The sequence below is a fragment of the Anabrus simplex genome, chromosome 3 (assembly GCF_040414725.1).
Source record: "Anabrus simplex isolate iqAnaSimp1 chromosome 3, ASM4041472v1, whole genome shotgun sequence".
Lineage (NCBI taxonomy): Eukaryota > Metazoa > Arthropoda > Insecta > Orthoptera > Tettigoniidae > Anabrus > Anabrus simplex.
In genome coordinates, this window is record NC_090267.1 from 458598553 (window position 1) to 458624467 (window position 25915).

Sequence of the window (25915 nt, forward strand, 5' to 3'; positions counted from 1 at the left end):
TCAAATTTCGTGGCAGAGCCGGGAATCGAACCCGGACCTCCGAGGGTTGCAGCTAATCACGCTAACGACTACACCACAGAGGCGGACCTATTCAAATTAAATCACTAAATCAATAAAAATCTCAATTATATATCTCCTGAAAAGGCCCGTTTAAGCTTTCCCCCTTCAGAAGCAAAGCTTTGCCTCTCCCTAAACTCTGCTTCTTATTCTACTCCGACCCCCAAAATTAGAATTTTTTACAGCTTTGTGAAGAGGGGTTTCATCGCTGACATGGGGGTAAATTTTTCCTTCCATGACAGATCGCTTTTCCTCCGCCAGTGTACGTGATGGAGATGTTTCGACTCATCGGCAGGTAGCGGAAAGAGATGAGTAGAAGGGTATAGTTTTTGCCCTGGAACTCTCAAGCACTCGCTCTCAAAAAAAAAAAAAAAAAAAAAAAAAAAAAGATATAGGAAAGGCTGGGAGTGGGAAGGAAGTGGCCGTGGCCTTATTTAAGGGACAGCCCTAGAATTTGCCTGGTGTGAAAATGGGATATTACGGAAAAACAACTTCAGGGCTGCTGACGGGGTCGGAACACAACAGGAGTTGACCAACGAAAGTTTGATAGGAAAGGTGAAGCGAGATGGCTGGTGCGAGTAGCTGAGAAGCTAAAACTCAGCTAGGGAGGCTGACCAGAATAGCTGTGACGCTACACATGACTCAGTTAGGGGCCAGTGGTTACCAACCAGTTTAGAGTCCCTATGTTCTATGCATTAGTTGCATTTTACGACAGAAAGGGGCTGCTGTAGATGTATTTTATGTTTCCATTCAGAGGGGGGAAGGAATGCTCGCTATTATGCAAGGCATTTCGCAGTGTCGTCGCAGGTTTTAGCAAAAGGTTTATCGCACTTTTACTTCTTCATAAGTGAGTGATGTCCACCACCAGAGGAAGTAGGAAAATAAAAAGAAGAGCAATTGCCGGAACGAAGACAAATATGCTCATGTCTACTGCCTACAGCAACAGTGAAAACAGAAAAACATTTCGCCTTGCTTCAAAAAATTCCCCAGGTGAGGCTCGAACTCACAACCCCGGCATCGCTCAGCTACTGTCGTATAAGTACCGTGCGCTAACCAATTGCGCCACTGGGGAACGCTGCTTGAAAAGTTTAGGTTTATGTCTCCTAAGTAAAGCTCGTGCTCGTGCTGAATTATCTTAGTGGTTCTGTTCTTTGAAGCCCAGTCCATGCAGTTAAGTGTAGCAGACAAATCTAAATTCGTATTGCATACCACCTGAGCTCATGTGTATCCGTGCTCCAACCCCGCAGAAACGCAGTACTCTATGCCCTATCAGCTTTGAAGTTCCCGAAAGTGTACAGAAAAAATACAGGTAAACATACATCTCCGATTTTGAGGGATTGCGACGATATAAATAACTGACATGTACAAAAAACATCAGTTAAAAATTACAAAAAATGAAGCCTATCCGAAAAAATGTTGATCTAGTATCGACAGAGGTTCCGAAAGCTGCATACAACTGTGAGAGCCTACTTTCTTAATGGAAGGGGAACATCATCTAATAATACCAACGTTCCTGTTTTTATTCACATACTTACCTGACTTCGAATAATCCACTTCCCTTACGGAGAAAAATCTTCAAGATCACTTGTAGATTGTTCTTCTTTTTCTTCTTCTTTATCTGTTTACCCTCCAGAGTCGGTTTATTCCACCTCTACCGCCTCGGGGGCAGCCTCACCTGCTAGGCTGAACAGGGGCCTTTCGGGGGGATGGGAAGATTGGAAGGGATAGGCAAGGAAGAGGGAAGGAAGCGACCGTGGCCTTAACTCATGTACTATCCCAGCATTTACCTGGAGGAGACGTAGGAAACCACGGAAAACCACTTCCCGGATGGCTGAGGTGGGAATCGAACCCACTTTTACTCAGTTTACTTCCCGAGACTGAGTGGACCCCCAACCCTCGTACCACATTTCTAATTTCGTGGCACAGCCGGGAATCGAACCCGGGCCTCCGGGGGTGGCAGCTAATCACACTAACCACTACACCACAGAGAGAATGTTCTTTCTTTCTTTTCTTTCTTAATCTGTTTCCCCACCATGGTTGGTTTTTCCCACGGACTCAGGGAGGGATCCCACCTCTACCGCCTCAAGGGCAGTGTCTTGGAGCGTGAGACATTGGGTCGGGATACAACTGGGTTGGATAAGCAGTACCTCGCCCAGGCGGCCTCATCTATTATGCTGAACAGGGACCTTGGAAGGGATAGACAAGGAAAAGTGAAGGAAATGGCGGTGGCTTTAAGTTATATACCATCCCAGCATTTGACTCGGGGAGAAGTGGGAATCGACGGTAAACCACTCCGAGGTTGGCTGAAGTAGGAATCGAACCCCTCTCTACTCCGCTGACCTCCCGAGGCTGAGTGGATCTTGTTCTAATCCTCGTACCACATTTCTAATTTCGTGGCACAGCCGGAAATCAAACCCGGGCCTCCGGGGATAGCAGCTAATCACACTAACAACTATAACACAGAGACGGACAATATCGAACTTCCACTGTTTGAAAAACACTTTATTTTTACAATTTGCTTTAAGTCTCACCGACACAGACAGGTCTTACGGCGACGATGGGACAGGAGAGGGCTAGGAGTAGGAATGAAATGTCCGTGGCCTTGTTTAATGAAGAGACTAATAATTTGCTTGGTGTGAAAATGAGAAACTACGAATAATCATCTTCAGGGCTGTCGACAGTGGGCTACTAACTCCCGAATGGAAGGTGACACCTACGCGACCCAAACCGCTCGGTAAGTTTCATTGTGAATGGGGCCTAATGCCGTCGGGGTCGGAACACAACAAGAGTGACCAACAAAGGTTAGATAGGAAAGGTGAAGAGAGATGGCTGGTGCGAGTAGCTGAGGAGCTAAGACTCAGCTAGGGGCCCGTGGTCACCAACCTACGCTCTCAGCTTTAGAGTCGCTGTGTTTACCGTTTTGGAGTGCGCGAACTACGACATCCAGACAGTAGTGCGGTTTAAATGTATGTGGTAGTTTGCACACTTATCTGGAAGTTCGGTTGAAAACGCGTACTACGGCTTTCGTTTATGTGCAATCTGGGAGAATATGCCGAATATGTGGTGTAGTGGTTAGCGTGATTAGCTGCCACCCCCGGAGGCCCGGGTTCGATTCCCGGCTCTGCCACGAAATTTGAAAAGTGGTACGAGGGCTGGAACGGGGTCCACTCAGCCTCAGGAGGTCAATTGAGTAGAGGTGGGTTCGATTCCCACCTCAGCCATTCTGGAAGTGGTTTTCCGTGGTTTCCCACTTTTCCTCCAGGCGAATGCCGGGATGGTACCTAACTTAAGGCCACGGCCGCTTCCTTTCCTCTTCCTTGCCTATCCCTTCCAATCTTCCTATCCCTCCACAAGGCCCCTGTTCAGCATAGCAGGTGAGGCCGCCTGGGCGAGGTACTGGTCATACTCCCCAGTTGTATCCTCCGACCAAGAGTCTGAAGCTCCAGGACACTGCCCTTGAGGCGGTAGAGGTGGGATCCCTCGCTAAGTCCGAGGGAAAAACCGAACCTGGAGAGTAAACAGATGATGATGATGATGGAGAGACAATTAACGCTGCTGTAAGAATCAAGATGGCTACACAACAAGATGAATCTACATCTGCATGATGGTATACGAAAAATAAGTTGTTATAATGTAATCTATGTATATATTTATAAAATATATCATGCTTCCTGTCCAGCTATCACAGATTTTTAAAATATTTCCCAAGCTAGCAAGTTGTTGTTACTGATAATATGGGTTGCACGCAAACAGTTCAACATCGTTTGATGCTGCCACGCAGTTATTTGTTGGGTTCTAGTCCCAATAGTCCAACGATTTTTTACCGTCTAAATGTTAGTCGGTACGGTACTGGAAGTGATAGTACACATTTCCTAATCATTACAGTGCGTTTCAAAAGCTTGGGTTCAATTCCAAATCTATCCGCGAAGCACATATGGAGTAAAGTTATACGACGTTGTTCATAGTGATTCGTCCGTCGAATGAGGGCGTTAAAGAGGTAATATTTCTTTGACTTCATAACAGCTTGGTACTAAGTATTTACACAAAATGAGATAAATGCTAGTCCGCCTCTGTGGTGTAGTGGTTAGTTTGATTAGCTGCCACCCCCGGATGCCGGGTTCGATTCCCGGCTGTGTCACGAAATTTGAAAAGTGGTACGAGGGCTGGAACGGAGCCTAACTTAAGGCCATGACTGCTTCCTTCCCTCTTCCTTGTCTATCCGTTCAAATCTTCTCATTCCCCACAAGTCCCCTGTTCAGCATAGCAGGTGAGCCCTCCTTGGAGAGGTACTGGTCCTCCTCCCAAGTTGTATCCCCCAACCCCCAGAGTCTCACACTCCAGGACACTGCCCTTGAGGCGTTAGACGTGGGATCCCTCGCTGAGTCCGAGGGAAAAGCCAACCCTGGAGGGTAAACAGATCAAGAAGAAGAAGCTACCATATTTAATTTAATATTAAATTATTGCAGCCTTAACACTTAACTTGAAGTTAAAGCCGTCCGCCTCTGTGGTGTAGAGGTTAGCGTGATTACCTGCCACCCTCGGAGGTCCGGTTCGATTCCCGGCTTGCAACGAAATTTGAAAGTTGGTACGAGGGCTGGAACGGGGTCCACTCAGCCTCGGGAGGTCAACGGAGCAGAAGTGGGTTCGATTCCCACCTCAGCCATCCTGGAAGTGGTTTTCCGTGGTTTCCCATTTCTCCTCCAGGAAAATGCTGGGATGGTACCTAACTTAAGTACCTAAGGCCAATGCCGCTTCCTTCCCTCACCCTTGTCCATCCCTTCAAATCTTCCCATCACCCGCAAGGCCCCTGTTCAGCATAGCAGGTGAGGCCGCCTGGGCGAGGTACCGGTCATGCTCCCCAGTTGTCCTCCGACCCAGAGTCTGAAGCACCAGGACACTGCCCTTGAGGCGGTAGAGGTGGGGTCCCTGGCTGTGTCCGAGGGAAAACCCGATCCTGGATGGTAAATAAATAAAGAATAAGAAGAAGCTAAAGCTGAAAAGCATTTACTGAAACTTGTCCCAATTATATTTCAAAATGTTACTTTCTTCCTTTCCTTCTTTCTTCTTTCTTAATCCGTTTACACTCCAGGGTTGTTTTTTTCCTCGGACTCAGCGATGGATCCCACCTCTACTAAATCAGGGGAAGTGTCCTGGAGCCTGAGACATCTTGTCGCGAATGAATCTGGAGAGGAGGACCAGTACCCTGCCCAGGTGGCCTCCCGGTTACGTTTCAAAACTCACAAGTCTCAAAACTCACGTCTCGAAACTGGTAGCTGAAGTAAACATTCTAATGAGTCTCAAAATTCAGGAATCCGGACAGCAGGTGCTTGCGATGAAGTGCCCGGTGACTCACGCTTCCCTTCAACCCATGTTTTTCCACCGACTTAGGGCAGTCAGCCTGGTAGCAGATTGCCTATCACTTGTTTATCTAGTCTTTTCTTGAATAATTTAAGAGCCCCTGGGGCCCCTTTTTAGTCACTTCTTATGACAGGCAGGGGATACTGTGAATGTTATTCTGCCACCCTAACCCACAGGGGAAAAATAATGGTTAGTGAATGAAAGAGACCGGGGTGAATTATTATTATTTTTAAAATATTTTGCTATTGTCTTAAAGCTAATATAATGTATTTTTTTCCCTTTAACATAAATTTGTAGTAATGACGTGTGGCTACCGGAGAGGTCTGGTGCAGGTCTTTGACGCCGTATACGTGACCTGCACGTCTGTGAGGATGAGGCCATAGCTAAAATGAAGGCTAATGCTGAAGACAGCACGAATCCCCAGTCCCCGAGCCATAGGAATTAACTAATGAAAGTTACAATTTCCCACCCGACCGGATACCGAACACACGACCTCCCGGACCCCTTGAACTAAAGGCCAGCATGCTAACCATTTATGCATGCAGCCGGACGACATAAAATTAAAGTACATATATTGCCCGCTGCTGGTTAAAATAAACTGTCAGTAGGTAGTACTGGGGCTTAGCTCCATTATGCGGCCAGAAGGCCGCATTTACTTGAGGAAGGAATTTTATTTAGAGATTACAGATCAAGGTCCGTCTCTGTGGTGTAGTGGTTAGTGTGATTAGCTGCCACCTCCGGAGTCCCGGGTTCGATTCCGGGCTCTGCCACGAAATTTGAAAAGTGGTACGAGCGCTGGAACGGGATCCACTCAGCCTCGGGAGGTCAAATGAGTAGAGGGGTGTTCGATTCCCTCCTCAGACATCCTCGAAGTGGTTTTCCGTGGTTTGACACTTCTCCTCCAGATGAATGCCGGGATGGTACCTAACTTAAGGCCACGGCCGCTTCCTCCCCTCTTCCTTGTCTATCTCGTCCCATCCCCAACAAGACCACCTGGGCGAGGTACTGGTCATTCTCCCCAGTTGTATCCCCGACCCAGCCCTTGTCCATCCCTTCAAATCTTCCCATCACCCGCAAGGCCCCTGTTCAGCATAGCAGGTGAGGCCGCCTGGGCAAGGTACCGGTCATGCTCCCCAGTTGTCCTCCGACCCAGAGTCTGAAGCACCAGGACACTGCCCTTGAGGCGGTAGAGGTGGGATCCCTCGCTGAGTCCGAGGGAAAAGCCAACCCTAAAGGGTAAACAGATTAAGTAACTGAGATCAGAGATCAAGACAATTACTTCACTCATTTAGTTTCAACATTAGGAGATTCATTTTTAAAAAAAGCTTCTTTCTATTTTTCGTAAGCGTTCGTCTATTAACTTATTTCAATCGATTATCCACCCGACACACTTAAACCGAAAAATGTATTTTTGACGCATCCAAATATTCTGCGCGATATAACTGATATATCTGAAACTCATTCTATTATTTGATTTGATTATTCACTCGATTATTTAAATAATCGGATAGAAGTTATTCGATTATTTGAAGTATTCCATTATCCCATCACTAATAGGTTGGACATGTATCCATTCAAAGAAGAACTGGCCCTGCTCGTGAGTTCTGAGACTGGCTCAGGTAGAGAAACCTGTTCTTACTAATCCCCTTCCTGAAATTCGTGAGTTTTGGGACTCATGAGTTTTGAGACTCGTGAGTTTTGTGACGACACGGGCCTCCTCTGGTATGCTGAACAGGGGGTCCTGTGGGGGTTGGGAAGATTCGAAGGGATGGACAAGGGTGAGGGAAGGAAGCGGCCATGGCCTTAAGTTAGGCACCACCTCGGCATTTGCCTGGAGGAGAATTGGGAATCCACGGAAACCCACTTCGAAGAGTCGAACAGAGAATTAATAGCCTACTATGTAATGTACACTGACTGACAGAGCAAATACAACACCAAGAAGGAGTGGTCAGAACTTTATGCCAATTGCAGGGTAGACTGACGTCACTGAGGTATGCTCATGATGTGAAATGCGCCGCTGTGCTGCGCACGTAGCGAACGATAAATGGGACACGGCGTTGGCGAATGGCCCACTTCGTACCGTGATTTCTCAGCCGACAGTCATTGTAGAACGTGTTGTCGTGTGCCACAGGACACATGTATAGCTAAGAATGCCAGGCCGCCGTCAACGGAGGCATTTCCAGCAGACAGACGACTTTACGAGGGGTATGGTGATCGGGCTGAGAAGGGCAGGTTGGTCGCTTCGTCAAATCGCAGCCGATACCCATAGGGATGTGTCCACGGTGCAGCGCCTGTGGCGAAGATGGTTGGCGTAGGGACATGTGGCACGTGCGAGGGGTCCAGGCGCAGCCCGAGTGACGTCAGCACGCGAGGATCGGCGCATCCGCCGCCAAGCGGTGGCAGCCCCGCACGCCACGTCAACCGCCATTCTTCAGCATGTGCAAGACACCCTGGCTGTTCCAATATCGACCAGAACAATTTCCCGTCGATTGGTTGAAGGAGGCCTGCACTCCCGGCGTCCGCTCAGAAGACTACCATTGACTCCACAGGATAGACGTGCACGCCTGGCATGGTGCCGGGTTAGAGCGACTTGGATGAGGGAATGGCGGAACGTCGTGTTCTCCGATGAGTCACGCTTCTGTTCTGTCAGTGATAGTCACCGCAGACGAGTGTGGCGTCGGCGTGGAGAAAGGTCAAATCCGGCAGTAACTGTGGAGCGCCCTACCGCTAGACAACGCGGCATCATGGTTTGGGGCGCTATTGCGTATGATTCCACGTCACCTCTAGTGCGTATTCAAGGCACGTTAAATGCCCACCGCTACGTGCAGCATGTGCTGCGGCCGGTGGCACTCCCGTACCTTCAGGGGCTGCCCAATGCTCTGTTTCAGCAGGATAATGCCCGCCCACACACTGCTCGCATCTCCCAACAGGCTCTACGAGGTGTACAGATGCTTCCGTGGCCAGCGTACTCTCCGGATCTCTCACCAATCGAACACGTGTGGGATCTCATTGGACGCCGTTTGCAAACTCTGCCCCAGCCTCGTACGGACGACCAACTGTGGCAAATGGTTGACAGAGAATGGAGAACCATCCCTCAGGACACCATCCGCACTCTTATTGACTCTGTACCTCGACGTGTTTCTGCGTGCATCGCCGCTCGCGGTGGTCCTACATCCTACTGAGTCGATGCCGTGCGCATTGTGTAACCTGCATATCGGTTTGAAATAAACATCAATTATTCGTCCGTGCCGTCTCTGTTTTTTCCCCAACTTTCATCCCTTTCGAACCACTCCTTCTTGGTGTTGCATTTGCTCTGTCAGTCAGTGTAAATTCTTATGTTATCTTTTTCTTTTCCTTCAGCCACTCTTCCCAGATTCTGCTGGTGTTGTGAGTGCGAAACTCGTCGCACATATGTATTTTGCCCTGTTTTACGACTGGATGTCCTTCCTGATGTCAACTCTATTGCGTGTTTCTCTGGTGGGAAGTAATGTGGTGTGTTGGCAGAATATGTAGAGGAGAGTGTTTGGACAAACACAAAATTCCAACCTCTAATTCAGAAGAATCATCTAGATGCAGTTAAAATACCCCATGCCGCTAATACTTAAACCCGGGAATCCTCTCAACCTCGGCGGTGACAATTCAGCGAAGGAGTCAGACCTCCCAAGTTATCAATTACATGAAAAGAACTACTGCAGCTGGTATTGAACAGCGTGTCTTACGGCTCACAGACAGAAATGATTCATTCCTCCACACCACAGCACTGCATTATTGATTTCATGGAAATTTACGATTGGGTTCCGCCTTCCAGTGCTGCCAGCTCGTACTTGACAATGCAAGAACAAAGGATCTTTGGGATGGGAATGTGCAACATAGGAAAATATGTAATCGGCCACAACGACCCCGAATAGACCGCCAATGAACGATCGTTATAGGTGATAGTCACACAAACCACTTTTTTTCTTGTCGTTGCTGCTGAAAATGTCATATCTGCAAGTGTTAAGCTTCATACTTAAATCGTTAATTAACAGAATTAAGTTTAAAACTTCAAAATATACCAATAACTGAAGTAAGTACTATATTTACAGTACGCCGAGCTCGATAGCCGCAGTCGCTTAAGTGTGGTCAGTATTCAGTATTTGGGAGATAGTGGGTTCGAACCCCACTGTCGGCAGCCCGTCGTATCACATTATCACACCAGGCAAATGCTGGAGCTGCATTTCAATTAAGGCAACGGCTACTTCTTTCCCACTCCTAGCCCCTTCCTATCCCATCGTCGCCATAGGAGCTATCTGTGTCGGTGCAACGTAAAGCAACTTTTAAAAAATTTCTTTCTTTCTTTCTTTCTTTCTTTATCTGCTTACCCTCTAGGGTCGGTTTTTTTTTTCTCGGACTCAGCGAGGGATCCCACCTCTACCGCCTCAAGGGCAGTGTCCTGGAGCTTCAGATTCTGGGTCGGTGGATACAACTGGGGAGGATGACCAGTACCTCGCCCAGGCGGCCTCACCTGCTATGCTGAACAGGGGGATGCCTTGCCTTGCGGGGGATGGGAAGATTGGAAGGGATAGACAAGGAAGAGGGAAGGAAGCGGCCGTGGCCTTAAGTTAGGTACCATCCCGGCATTTGCCTGGAGGAGAAGTGGGAAACCACGGAAAACCACTTCGAGGATGGCTGAGGTAGGAATCGAACCCACCTTTACTCAGTTGACCTCCCGAGGCTGAATGGACCCCGTTCCAGCCCTCATACCACTTTTCAAATTTCGTGGCAGAGCCGGGAATCGAACCCGGGCCTCCGGGGGTGGCAGCTAATCACACTAACCCCTACACCACAGAGGCGGGTAAAAAAAAATTACATTACAGTATTTGTGGCATGGAACTGCGAGGAATTTCATTGACTTGGTACATTGATCGGCACATTTTTTCTTTGCTTCTTAAACCATATTTGTGCTGATATTATATGGCCCACTTGATATTTAAAGAATGTTCTTCAAAAACAGACTGTATTTTCTCTCTGTCCTTCCAAATTGTGGAAATCGTTCAGTGTGACACATCCAATTCTTTCCCAATGCAGACATTTATTTCCCCATTTCCCAATCGCCATATTATGGGTGACTTTTCGTCAGTATTAAACTCTTTCTTTTCTTTTGCAAAACCTTCTCAGTGATGCTTGCCTTGACTAGTTAACAGACAGACTAATTTGATATCAAGCGGTATATTGTTGTCAGCAATCCCCAAATACGTATGTGTAACCGTTCATCACCATGTCATAGGCATGTTAGGAGGTTCAGTCAATAATATATGCCGTTTACCGCTACATTCTGCGACATTTAGTGTCGTAATTAAGAATGTATGCCTCAAACCGGGACACGAGTTGCCGTATGCAGGCTCGAAGGGAGCAGGTCTGTGTGTTGTATCGAGAGAAGGATAGCGTATTACCGCGGAACCTTGAAATTGCGCTCTCGCTCGGTGCGAGAAAGAAGAAGAGATGAAGTTACGCATAAAAGTGTATTTTGTCAGAGAGCGGGGTGAATTAAGGTGTGTTAACCCCCAAGAAATAAAAATCCTTACTGATTCAACACCGCATTCATGGGTGCCAATCCACCATATTTAACTAATAAGAAAAAGAATACTTTTTTGATATAACCTATGGAAATGTATAAGTCAGGACTAATTCGAACCGGCGTATTTTATGCAAACTGATGATGCACATAAACGCAATACTTTAATAGTGGATCGGTAATGACGCATGTCATATAGCAGTGCGCAGACTGAAGCCGATTGCTAAGATTTGGCAACGTGAGGAAAAAGGTGGGAGTAGTTACTAGATAAACTATGACGCGTGAATTTATAAAAGGACGCTTTTGAGATTGTGAATGACCAGCTGATCGGATAGACATGAGATCAGATTAGTATAAAATAGGGGTCAAGAGCTATAATTTGATTACTCTCACATAGCTGAAATATTACGTTTAGCGGAGCAGAATTTCGATTAGGGGCGTGGTTTACCACCTCTCCGACCACTCAGCCAAAATACTATAAGTATAACCCGGACCTAGATGCAGGAACCCACTGTAATCTGTACGACCGTAGTACTTACGTGTTAGTGATGAAATATGCAAAAATCTATAACAGTGTGAAAAGTGCTGTATCGAAGAAACATATATCAGTGCAGTATAAATATCGCGAAATAAGCCGTGTGGTACGATGCAAAATACGGTAGTGATTAAGGTATGTATTCACGTTTGAAACTGCGATTTAGGTCAAAATAATCAATATTTGGCTTTTGATGTCAAATGAAAGCCTGGAATTTCTAGTTTCCAAATATGTAAGTATCATTGTCCGGAGACATACAGAAAGGCCGTAAATTGCATTTAAATGGACCACTGCGTTCATGATTTCTCTGCTCCAGGGGCGTGGTCAGGTGCTAACATTCACTAGCTTTCAATACTCAAGCAGATTTTTCTACATAATTACATTTCAATACATTACACTGGTGTTTCCCCATGTAGTACCTTTGTGAACCAAAAGATAGCATTGGTTGTCATATGATATATCTCTGGAGAAGGAATGTTGAATCTTGCATAAATGCTGTGCAATCCAACTATGAATGCCATGTGCTGTGTTATTTGTGTTTATATCGAGTAACTAACTTCTGCTAAGTGAATAATGGGTAGTAAGAGACATAGTGGCTATAAAAGAAAGCGCCGTTGCTATGGAAATAAGTATACAATGAATAAACGAAATATTACTGAGACAGTAGTCCAAAATGAGAACAATAAAAATGAACTTCCCAATTTCAGTAGTGCTTCTGAGTCTAAAACTTTCTACTTCGCATTATGACAGTAATTGTGGTGATTCTCGAGGTAGTTTTAACAGTATATTTAGTGTGGAATGTGTAGAAAAAATGTTATCTTTGCTGGTATGTCCTATCTGTATGAAATGTAGATCAATATTGCTGAAAAACTTCTGTAAACAAATTGGGCTTTTTTGTTAGTTTGGGGTGTAGTAGTAGTGATTTTCAATCTGAACCTCAGTGTACATCAAGGAGAATTGGTCACATTCCTGAAACTAATAGAAGAATTGTGTATGGGATGCGCTTCAATGGTTGTGGGCGAAGTGAAGCAAGAAAATGTTCGTATATTTTGAATTTACCTTCACCGCCCGCACCTGCAGTATATACTGAATATGTCAAGATTCTGGCTGAAGTTACCACTGAAAGTATCTGAGGAAGAAAACGATTCAAAGAGGACAAAATACTACAATAAGAGGGACCTACTTATGCATCAAACCAAACCAAACCCACTGGCACTACAGCCCTTGAAGGGCGTTGGCCTACCAAGCGACTGCTGCTCAGCTCGAAGGCCTGCGGATTTCGAGGTGTCGTATGGTTAGCATGAAGCATCCTCTCTGCCGTTATTCTTGGCTTTCTAGACCGGGACCGATATCTCACCGTCAGGTAGCTCCTCAATTCTAATCACGTAGGCTGAGTAGATCTCGAACCAGCCCACAGGTCCAGGTAAAATTCCCTGACCTGGCCGGGAATCGAACCCGGGGCCTTCGGGTAAGAGGTAGGCACACTACCCCCACACGACTGGGCCGGCTCTTATGCGTCAGGAGGGTTTTAATTAGCCAAAGTAAGTAATTTCAATCCCGAAATAAACTTCCAAGATTCAAGTTCAATTTTCCACACAGTGAATTTCTCCAGAGTTTTCATGTTTCAAAAAATCATAACGTCATCAAATTTTAAGTTATAGAATACATTGATATGTCAAATTGAAGCTTATTAAAAGTAGAATGTTTTGAACTAAACATAATAATAAATAAGACTATAATAAAAAGGTACCAAATGAAAAAACAAATCTAAATATTCTAAAATTTTGACCGCCATGAAAAATATATTATAAAAAATATGATATCAATGAATTCTTAAATTATATGCATTATTAGGATGAATTATGCGCAAAAATAATTGGAATTGAACTATTTTCCAGAAAGCTATGATTTTTGGAAATTTATGCAAAATTTTGGAGTTTTTGTCAGTTATTTGGGAAACGGTACCGTACGTGTGAAATTTTTATAGTGTAAATATCTTCTGTAAATGCAAGTATTTCATTGTAAAAATTTCAAAAACATTGATAAAGTAGTACAGATTTTGGTCCGAAACGTGAATACATACCTTAATAGAGGTGTTATTTCAACATTTATCCCTTGAAATATTTGTGACACAATGACGCCTTATGATGCAATTACCAAAAAACCGGCAAACGCATCAGGTTGCTTAGAATTAGTGAGACAGCCGATTACATTCAGTAATTAACAGTGGCCGATTTAAAGGCATTTAAACAGTTAGTGACGCTCATTAAATTAAGAGAACGGTGTTCGTGATAGGAAAACGTTTGCGTACTCCATGGACACTCGTGGTAATAATTAGTCAGGCTGTGTCAAAAAGGGGAAATGAATAGTGATTTATACAAACTTACCGCTATTCGGGTTAGTCCATTTGAATCAATAAGTGGATCTAATCACCAGTAGGTTCTTTGAAATAGTGTTCATTAACCAACTTCCCATTTTTGCCTGTAGGTTCATGAGTGATCGTCGAACCCAGGATTGGAATCAACTACAGTCGCGCCTAGTACAGCATTCTTCTCTTCAGGGAACGTCGAGAGATTCCAACAGCAGAAGACCACAGTTCGAGACATGGACGGTACCACGAGGGAAAGGAACCAAGGCCTATTTAAGAGTGAAGCTGTCGTAATGGAGATCTAAAAACCCCAGGTGTACCCTCGAGATAACAGCAAACCACACACATATCGATAAGTACATTTTTTTAAAAATATACTAAGCATGGCATCTGTACGTTCGCATATTGATATAATTTTAAATAAATGTCTTGTTTATTTTATGTAATTAATAATATTAAGTGTAGGGAACACTATGCGTGTGACTGGGAAATATTATTTTATTAATTAGGATTTCTTCTGTAATTTAACGACAATCACTAATATTTCAGCGGGCTTGTTTGCATGAATTAGTACATAAGATCCCATAAAATTCTAGTGCATGTGAAGCATAAATTTCAAGGGAGAACAGTACTTCAGCTGAATTTATAATTTCTTACTAATTTTACTAACTGGTATGGATCTTCATAATAATTTGAATATATATTACGTATTCGCTTCACATGGTAGCATGTTTTTTTATAAATCTCATAATAATCATTGAAGATGTTCAAGCCCGAGGTGCAATTCATGAATTATATGTAGATACGCGAGTGAGATGGTATTACTTAAATGACCTGTGGGAATAGAGTGTTCCTTATAAATGAATAGGGTGGATTTGAGATGCAGTGGCGTGACAGTGAGGAAGGTGAGACTTGTGACATGTTCGAGATGATAGAATGATAAAGAAGTAGAATAATGATGGTTATCGCGACGTATTGAATTAGGCTGTATATGGCCCGAACAATAAGAAGTAAGAATTTGTGTCCCTTGAATAATTGTGTACTTGGAAACGAGCAAAATGAGAAGAAAGAAAGAAAGAAAGAAAGAAAGAAAGAAAGAAAGAAAGAAAGAAAGAAAGAAAGAAAATAGAAAGTGTCTTTGTGGCCGCAAGGTAGAACACTGACCACAACAAGAGAGACAGATTTATGATGAAAGGGATTTGTCTGGCCCCAGATGCGGACCGCGTCGTCTTTAAAAGCCTTCAGAATGTCAGCCCTCGTAAGTCCCCTTCACTCACCACTGCATTAACAATCCCATGCTAATGATATGTTATGAGTAACGTTGAGAATTTTATGATTCTATAAAGGACGTATTCCTCCCAATTTTTATTTATTAAATTACCTCGTGATAGGAGTTTCAGATTTTTGCACCTTGGAAGCTGGATAACGTGGGTTCGACCCCCGTCAGAACAATGGATTTGAGCTGACATCATATGGCTTCACTAGGCCATAACTTCAAGGTGTTTTGTTGCTAATGTGTTTAATATTTCTTTGTGTAAGGTATTCATGTATTTATGTTGATCTTAAGTGTTTATGGTGATGGGTAGGAAACCAACGTTATGTTGATCCGCTTCATGTAGCAGGGTCGGGTAAACCCAGAAATACGTGTGTGTGTTCAGTATAATATGTAATTGATGGCCAAATAGACCATGTGTTCGATATGCGGCGATGGAATCTCGTGGGTGATAAAATGTACCCGATTATCTTCCTAAATTCCATAACCATGACGGCCAACTAACAGTATGACTTAATGAGATAGTGTCATTAGACCTTATGGTCAATTCATTCAATGAATAGATGCCATCGAGTATCATTGTTCAGTGATAAATAAAACCTGCGTTTGTGTAAAGTGAATATAGTATTACACTCGCTAATAAGGTGATTCAAAGTATGCCAAGCGATAGCCAAAACAGTGTATGAACTGACAAAAACGTTGAGACATCTGTATACAAATGATTTCACTTACTATTGTTTATTTTTATGTGTAATAATATGGCATTATCTCGGGTATTTTATCGTGTGGTTCTATCAGTTTAATAAAAAAAAATAGTAAATATCGAGAACAAAACTCTTCTCATTAATACATTAGTATATTCCCCTTACATTATAGAGAACCCTACTTTCGTTATATTTAATGTAGTGCCCATTTTCTTTTACGAACATTCCATTACCCGTATGCTTCTGAGCTTTAGCCGTTGACGCAATGAAAGTAGGGAGAATGGGACTTGGAGCCCGGGAAGTAACTTCCGAAGATTCTCAAACAAAGAACTCCATTTATTTATTTATTTATTTATTTATTTATTTATTTATTTATTTATTTATTTATTTATTTATTTATTTATTTTTGAAGCCGAATTATTTAAATGGTGCCCTGATATGTCCGGGATGGGTACATACGTATGTTGGGTATTCAGCCCGAAGGCTGGTCTGATCCTCTACAGCTCCACTAACAGCAGTCATAGACACCCTAGGCGTCACTGAAGAGGCGTACTAGGAAAATGAGGAATGAGTTAGTTTCCCGTTTCTTTCCCCACCGAGCCAGATGTTGCTATTACTTATCATTCTGCCAAGCCTACTGAAATGCAAGCACCAACCGACCCTATGAGTGATATTTTCACACTACTCGTAACAGGAACTAGCTGCATAAAGAATAGTATTTTACTATCATCGTTCATACCTCGGTCACTTTCATATTGTCAAAGCCAAGGATGTGACTGAGACAGGTCAATGAAAGTAACACATTTATTCTAGCCCATACCAGACGATATAATAGTGCGCTGTAAAGACTACATCTCACCAGCAAAGGTATCCCAAATCCGTAACAAACAAAATTCAACAGTGGACGTCATAGCCCACTCATTTATCTAAAAATGTGTCCGACTCGTTGGCTGAACTGTCAGCGTACTGGCCGTCGGTTCAGAGGGTCCCGGGTTCGATTCCCGGCCGGGTCGGGGATTTTAACCTTCATTGGTTAATTCCAATGGCTCGGGGGCTGGGTGTTTGTGCTGTCCCCAACATTCCTGCAACTCACATACCACACATAACACTATCCTCCACCACAATAACACGCAGTTACCTACACATGGCAGATGCCGCCCACCCTCATCGGAGGGTCTGCCTTGCAAGGGCTGCACTCGGCTAGAAATAGCCACACGAAATTATATTATTATATCTAAAAATGTGATTAAAATACTTCGTTCCGGGCGAGTTGGTCGTGCGGTTAGGGGCGCCCAGCTGTAAAATTGCATCCGGAAGATAGTGGGTTCGAACCCTACTGTCGACAGCCATGAATATGGTTTTCCGTGGTTTCTCATTTTCACAACCCCAAAGAAAACTTTAGAGCGTGGTTTGTCACCATGGGGCCCTTAGCTTAGTCCTAGCATTGCTTCCACTTACTTGTGCCAGGCTCCTCAGTTTCATGTATCCTATCCGACCTCCCTTCGCCAACTCCTTTTTTTTCCGACCCCTGCATAAAGAATAGTATTTTACTATCATCGTTCATACCCGGCCGAGTTGGGGATTTTAATCTTCACTGGTTGATCCTGATGGCTCGGGGGCAGACTGTGTGTATATAGGGGATTGTTGCCAGTTGTACTTCCTCGTAAACACCATCGAGGCCTAGGGAGTATCTCTATTTTGCGCCCTACGTGGCCCTTGTCTTTCTTTGGCCGACACTTTAATTTTTCAAAGTGTCGGATCTCTTCCATTTTTCTTTCTGATTAATCTTATATAGGGGATTGTTGCCAGTTGTACTTCCTCGTAAACAATAATCATCACCACCACCACTTCCATTTTCACACCAGGATCATTCTGGGGTTATACCTTAATTATGGCTACGGTCACTTCCTTCTGCCCCCTGGCCCTTTCGTGTCCCATCGTTGCCATAAAACCTGTCTGTGTGGGGCGACGTAAACAATAAAGTAAATTGTACAAGGTCCACCTCCGTCGTGTAGTCGTTAGTGTAATTAGCTGCCACCCCCGGAGGTTCGGGTTCACTTTCCGACTCTGCCGCGAAATTTGAAAAGTGGGAGGAAGACTGGAACGGGGTCCACTCACCCACAGGAGGTCAACTGAATAGAGGAGGATTCGATTCCCACCTCAGTCGTCCTCAAAGTGGTTTCCCATTTATCTTCCAGGTAATTGCCGGGATGGGACCTAACTTAAGGCCACGACCGCTTCCTTCCCTCTTCCTTGTCTATCCCTTCCAATATTCCCATCCCCCACAAGGCCCCTGTTCAGCATAGCAGGTGAGGCCGCCTGGGTGAATTACTGGTTTATCGCTGACCTACTCTCACTCTCCACGACACTGTCCATGAGGCGGTAGAGGTGGGATCCCTCGCTGAGTTCGTGGGAAAAAAACAAACCCTAGAGGGTAAACGGATTAGAAAAAAAGGAAAATGGTACGAGTATATACTAGTAATACTGTTGGTTTCACTTCCCACATACCAGTTTTACGGCTTTTGGAGACGTCAATGTGATGGAATTTTGTCAAGCAAGTGTTCTTGTTCCTGCTGATAAATCTATTGGCATGAGCCTGGCGTATGAACATCTTCAGCTATCACAGGACTATCCGTCTCCAGCATTCAATGGTGAACATCTTGGCCTTCGGCTCAAAATGCTCAGGATTCCACCGAGTGAGTTGGCCGTGCGGTTAGGGTCACGCAAGTGTGAACTTGCGTTCGGGCGACAGTGTATTCGAACCCCACTGTAGGCAGCCCCGAAGGTATTTTTCCGTGGTTTTCTCATTTACACACCAGACAAATGCTAGGGCTGTAGTTCAATTAAGGCCACGGCCACTTCCTCTCCACTCCTAGAATTTTCCTATCCCATCGTCACCATAAGACCTGTCTGTGTCAGTCCGACGTGCAATAAATTCTAAAAATATGTTGTTATTATTATTATTATTAGTAGTAGTAGTAGTAGTAGTAGTAGTAGTAGTATGCCCATCTCTATGGCTAAATAGTTGATGTGCTGGCTTTAGGTCCAAGATCCGCGGGTTCAATTCCCGGCCGAGTTGGGGATTTTAATCTTCATTGGTTGATCCTGATGGCTCGGGGGCTGACTGTGTGTATGTGCTGTCCTCCTTGTTAGAAGTCATCAGAAGTAGGGCCCCATCTTCACAGACACGCAGGTCACCTATAAGGAGTCAATTCGAAAGACCTGCATCAGGCCTCTCCGGAGGCCAACCCCATTATTATTATTATTATTATTATTATTATTATTATTATTATTATTATTATTATTATTATTGTTACGGAGGTTTCCGTGGTAGGTAGAGGTGAAAGAAGGTGCGGGTGTGAATAGGTCTCCAGCTACGAAAGCAAAATTAATTTAAAATTTAACAAGGTTATATTTTCTTTTGAAAAACAAAGAAATAACAAGCATGGCAGGTACAAAGTAGCAAATCAAAAAGGGTAGTTACAATATTTACAGGAATTGGGCTTCGCGCCCTGATTTTACACTGCTTGGGCAATCAGCTCAGTTTTACCCCAAACACGAGTTTTAACAGAGGGGCAGAAAACCCCATTCATACCTAGGAGCCCTTGCTCCAAATTACACAGAAAAGCCTCCACGAGGCATAGAACACTCAATTTCCAAAAGAGCCACTCGCTCTCAAAATTTAAGCCTCTCCCAGGCCACACCAAACTCCACCTTCAAGTTGTCCTCACTGGACATAGACACAGGGGTAAAATACCCAACCTACTGAGGTCTATTAAATAAAAATGGGCAATTACATGACCTCTAAAATAACAATTTGAGAGGAGGCGATCTTGCGCTTCTAATACACTTGTTTTTAAAAACCTAATCTGGCTCTAGGCCACTAATGCAAGGGCTAATCCCATACTACCGAGGTGACTTTAGAAAAGAGCAATTTGTTTTACATTATCGAAGAATAGGTTAAGAAAATAAGTTCACCTCAAGACAATGTGAGTGGGAGCTCGAGAGGGTTAGCACTCTCTATCCCAATATGCAGCTTAAAAGAGAATAGAAGAAAAGATCGTTACATTTTAGGAAAAGGTTACATGGAGGAACGCTTCGCACCCGCCCCGAGAGTTAAACTGCTGAGCTAGCAAAGAAAGAATTTATTAATCGGCCATTACCTTATTGCTGACCGCTGCCGAGGAAAGAGGCGCTTCCCGCCTCCTGCTATGTACTTTATACACCGAAAGATGGAACAGAAGTGGCCCGGAGACCCTAAAATCAGCAGTTTATATCCTCTCGCGGAAGGTTCTAGGCGTTAGGGGAATGAAAACACCCTCCCACAAACTTTTTATTGGCTCGGGTACAGAAACATATCCAAGTTGGGGGAAGATACATCAGATTGGTCGGAAATAACTCAAAGAAATTCAGGATTGGTTAAATGCAAAACAAGGGGAAAGAGAGGGGTATACAGCCAACTTAAACAATAACTTAAAAAAATTTAGCAAAGAACAAACATTTGAAATAAAAATTTCTCCAACAAAATAGTTCTTTGACTCCGCACTAGGTTGCACTATTGTTGATCTTCAGTAGTGTCCTCTAGAAGAGAAAGTTCACACTTCTTACTTCAAGCGAAACAAAACCACATCAAAATTGACACAGTTCAAAAACTCAAAATTTTCCACGTGGTGACATCTTCTGAGAAAGTAGAGAATTAATAGCGTAGATAAAGTTCAGACTTCCTCCAGCAGAGGAGTTTCAACTGGCGCACATTTTAAATTAGCGGAGTGGAGGTGTACCGCCCGGTACAGACCTCCCCCCCCCCCAAAAGTTCCTCCCGGGGTGACACATGAAATTGTTTGAAAACAAGGTCCAAGTTTTGATGTAGATATGGAGATTAATTGCCAAAAAAATTTATAAGATTTTCTTAATTTGGTTTGATTTAGTTTCAAAATTTTGTTGTTGCAGATGAAGAATAGTGTTTAAGTTTGTAGAAGTAGAATTCTGAGGATAAACTTTTAATACTTAAACAGTGATGAAAAATTTTGCAATGTCCACCAAATATTGCTGTTGAATTCCCGAGTGTAGTCATTGCTTATAGTAACTGTTCATGTAGTTCAGGTTGATGAAGTTGGATGGCCAGACCGGCCGTTGCAGCTTGCGTCCAAAGGAGGCCGCTCGGACCCCTCAAGTACCCTGAGATACCGCTCGCCCGCACTATGAGGGGAGCAGAGGTGTTGAAGCACGCCGCGCCCGCGGTGAACATATACAGGCTGCGGGCAAGTAGCAGGTCGTGCGCCGCACATCAGCCTTGGCCGGGAGGAGAGCTCCGGCTCGCCGTGCACATGTCGTCCTCGCTGGGGCCGAGGGGGCCCGTCCTCGAACCCAGCCGCGGCACAGCGCCGCGCGGCTGCGGGGGCACTGAAACATTAAAGCTAGGCGGCAGAATTGTGTTGGACCATCATGTTTCTTTTGAGGGCACAGGCATGTAGAGAGATTGAGGGGCCAGCGGCGTGCAGATATCCATGGCATTTCATCTAAGCCAGCCACTGTGTGTAGTGGAGCAGGAGACGGGAGCGTGGTAATGGCCGTGGCAAGGACAGGATGGCAGTTTAACAAATCGGGGGAGGTTTACAAGAAATGCTTAAATATAGAGAAATATAATAGAAGGAGCAGAAAGCCTTAAGAGTGGAACTCACAAAAAAATATAACCTTCATATTCCTATCAAATTATATGAAGCAAGTTGAAACAAAATTTACACCGGTTTCACCTGGGACAGGTGAACCCTAAATATCCTCTCGGTGGCTGGATTGCTTACTAACAATGTAACCGGAGTAAGAAAATCGAGAATGATGCATGGCCCATGAAATCTGGGGGCAAGCTTGCCCGCGGGAACAAAATTCTTGACCATCACCTGGTCACCTACCTTCAAAGTGGTGGGTCTCCGTCCACGATCATACTTTTCCCTAACCTTTTCATGAGATACCTTAAGATTGGCTTTAGCCTTCTTCCAAAGATCTTTAATATTATCCGGATCTATTGTCTCGGGTAGAATGTCACCCAGAGACCAAAGGTTAGAGAGCGGCGTGTTCGGAACAAACTTGAACATCAAGGAAGCTGGAGTGAACTTATGAGATTCATGAACCGCCGAATTCAAGGCAAAAGCTAACCAATGCAGGGACGTGTCCCACCTGGAATGATCTTCATGATGATAGGCAATAAGTGCGGACCTGAGATTACGATTAACCCGTTCAGCCAGAGATGGTTGAGGGTAATAAGCAGAAGTAGTTACATGAGAGATGGATAAATCAAAACAGAATTTACGAAATAAGTTAGATGTAAAAGCCTTAGCATTATCAGATACAATATATTGGCACGGACTAAAAGAAGCAAAAATAGAATTTAAGCAAGTAATGGTAGACTGAGCGGTAGCCAGCTTAGTCTGAAATAACCAGGAAAATCTGGTAAAACCATCTACACATACAAGGATGAACTTGTTGGCATTACCCTTTGACTGGGGGAATGGTCCTACATAGTCAATATACAGGCGTTCCATGGGGCGCGACGCTTGCTGAGAAGACAAGAGGCCTACCATGGTGGACATGGTCGGTTTACTAAGCAAACAGCTTTTACAAGCCTTTACTAATTCACGGATTTCACCGTCCATACCTTTCCAAATGAACATTTCACGAATCTTTTCACGAGTTTTAAAGATACCAAGATGCCCTCCTAATGGGGTCTCATGATAATACTTGAAGATCATAGGTACAAGAACCGCTGGAACAACAACTTTCATCATCTTATCATGCCTCGAAGGGCAACATAGAACACCATTCCTCAGAACATAAGGGACAACATGTTCCCCAGAAGAAAGGGTTTCCATTATCGGAGCCAGCGTCGGATCTTCATGTTGGTATTTCTCGATATCCCTAAAGAGCATGGGAGCATCTGTTAGGATGGCATTAACCTCAGATAGTATGGACTCGGAAGGTGATGAACTGTCGACCGGTTCGTGGGTCTCGACGTCGTTAGAAAACATACGGCTGAGTCCATCAGCAACAACATTTTCGGTACCTCTGATATGTCTAACATCAAACTGGAAGGCAGAAATACGGATGGCCCAGCGGGCTATACGACCAGTTCGACGCGGCCTACCTAAGACCCAGCTTAAGGCTTGATTATCTGTCTCCAGGTCGAATTTGACATGTTCCAGATAGAGACGGAACTTCTCTAAGGCGAATAAGACTGCCAAACCTTCGAGCTCATAGATGGAATACTTGGCTTCTTGAGCCGACAATATCCTAGACGCATAGGCGATGGGGCGCCTCCCTAGTTCAGTCTCTTGAAGAAGGACTGCAGCTACCGCTGACGACGATGCGTCGGTTTGGACAATGAATTTCTTCGAGAAATCAGGCATAGCAAGTACAGGGGCATTACAAAGAGCTAATTTAAGGTCTTCAAAAGCGGCTTGTTGAGAAGGTCCCCACTCGAATTTGATGCCTTTCCTACGAAGAAGGTTTAAGGGCGCCGCTCTATTAGCGAAGTTAGGAATAAACTTCCTGAAGAAATTCACCATACCAATGAACCTGGCGATACCTTTAATGTCCTTGGGAGGTTTAAAATCACGGATGGCCTGTGTTCTAGAATGATCGACTGCTACACCATCAGGTGACACAATATGCCCTAGGAAAGACATAGAGGGCTTAGCAAAGGCAACCTTGGACAACTTAACAGTTAACCCAGCCTTACGAAGGCGATCCAGAACCTCTCGCAGATGATCTAGATGTTCTTCAAAAGTCTCTGAAAATACGACGACATCATCCAAGTAGTGATATAAGTACTCAAATTTGATGTCGGAGAAGACCCTATCTAGTAGCCTAGTGAGTACAGCTGCTCCCGTAGGGAGCCCGAAAGGCACGCGGTTGTATTCGTATAAATTCCAGTCCGTGGCAAACGCTGTAAGATGTTTAGACTCTTCGGCAAGGGGAATTTGATTATAGGCCTGATTCAAGTCCAAGATAGTAAAGAACTTGGCCTTACGAAACCATGAAAAACAAGAATGAAGGTCGGGAAGGGGCACAGATTGTAACACCACCTTCCGATTGAGAGCCCTGTAATCAATGACAGGCCTGAAGCCTCCTTGGGGTTTCGGGACTAAAAAAATAGGCGAAGAATACGCTGACTTAGAGGGCCTAATAATACCGTCCTTCAACATCTGATCGATGATTTCTTTTAGAGCCTTCATTTTAGGTGGAGATAGCCTATAAGGTGGAAAACGGACAGGAATCGAATCCGTGACCTCAATTTTGTATTCAATAAGGTCATTAACACCAAGAGTATCAGAGAACACCTCGGGAAACGACTGACACAAATTGCGAATACTATCAGCCTGCTCCTCAGGTAGATGTCTAAGGTCTAACAACATCTCATCCTGGGTAGGCGAAATAGAAGAACATGATGCAGAATTACACTTTAATAGAGGGATATTACAATTAGAGGCAAATTTGAAAGTGCAAGACCTACTCTGAAGATCGAGCACAAGACCAGTGTGAGAAATAAAGTCCGCTCCCAATATAATGGGGCAAGACAAATGCTTGGCCACAAACAATTTAACTTTCCATGTGAATTGAAAATTTCGAATTTTGACATATAAGGAACCGAGAATTTCTAATGGAGAGGAATTAGCCGAAACGATTGGATCGCCGACAAACAATAGTTAGGAAGCTTACAAACAGATTTCAATTTTGAATACCAATCAGCCGAAATAATAGAACAAACACTACCTGAATCTAAGAGAGCTGTTATAGGCTCGTTATTTAACTCAATTTTGAGAAAGGGGACCGGTGCGGGGGAATCCGCCGCAATCCTAAGACACTCTTTGGGACCTTCAAAAGATGAATTTGAAAATTGCTCGTTCCCTGAATTTACAACCTGTTTACCCGGGGCTGAGTCTCGGGAAGGTGGATTAGACGACTCAGCCGAAGCCACTAGTCACTTTTTATTATTGGCATAGTTGGAATTTGCGCCAGAAGTTGAGCAGGAGGGGGTGCTATTCGAATTGGGACAATTCTTGGCGGTATGTGAGAAAGCCCCACATTTAAAACAGCCTTGTGATGACCCGGCTCCATTCCTTGTCCCACTTGACTTGATCAGTGGACACTTGTTGCGCAGATGGTCAGGCGACCCGCAAGCATAACATTTACGGGGATTGACTGGTCGGCGAGGTGGAGGCCGAGTATTACTAAAGGAAGGCGGGGGTTCTTTCGCGACACGCAAAGAATCGGCGTATCTAACTCCTTCCGCTGAGACGGCCAATGCTTCAAGTTCAGAGAAAGTTTGCGGGCACGCCGCGAAACACAAATATGACCTGTAGGGTGGTGAAATCCCTTCCACAATAGCTTGTACAATCTGATCCTCAGGGAAATGAAGAGCAAACACCCTAGTATAAAACTTAATGTCCTGTATGAAATCAGCCAAGTTTTCATCCAAGCGTTGTACACGGTAATAGTACTTCTGAATAAGGGAGGACCTGGCCCTAGCCGGGATGAAGTTAGCTAGCAAATGGGCATGGAAATCCTCAATAGATGATTGCTCGGCAATGGCTCTTACGATTTTATCTGAGAGAATACCAATAGCATACGGATAGATAATTTGCAAAATTTGACATGGAGAAAGAGAAAACACAAGGGCACGATCCTGAAATTCAACTAGAAATCTTAAAAAAGAAATTACATCACTGGTGGTATTAACGGAAAACTTAGAGATACCTCTGAGCAACATTGCCAATGGATGAGGCAAGCTGCTAAACCCGGGTGACATAGTAGGTAAAGGTTTCAATGGCAAGGAAGTTAATTCAGAACGGATGTTACTCAATGATGCACGACGTTCAGATTCGTTGTCCAATGGGGCAGGGATAGTTTGAGCAGCAACGGTTATCCTATTAACTTCTCCCTTGGGAGGCGCTTCCTCACTACCTGCATTCACTGTGGTGGGTAGATCGCTTTTGGGAGGAACCTCCCCTGTTAACAATTGAGTGACCTTGCTAGATAATTCAGACATATTTTCAAGCAGCGTACTAGCTTC

At 44.4% G+C, this 25915-nt stretch overlaps 1 non-coding gene across 1 annotated transcript; it reads right to left on the reverse strand.

Moving 5' to 3' along the window:
* Positions 1-1039: 1039 nt before the first annotated feature.
* On the reverse strand, positions 1040-1129 carry TRNAI-UAU (transfer RNA isoleucine (anticodon UAU)). The gene is given in 2 exon segments: positions 1040-1075; positions 1092-1129. It is a non-coding gene; the product is annotated as a tRNA-Ile (tRNA).
* Between the last annotated feature and the right edge of the window lie 24786 nt (positions 1130-25915).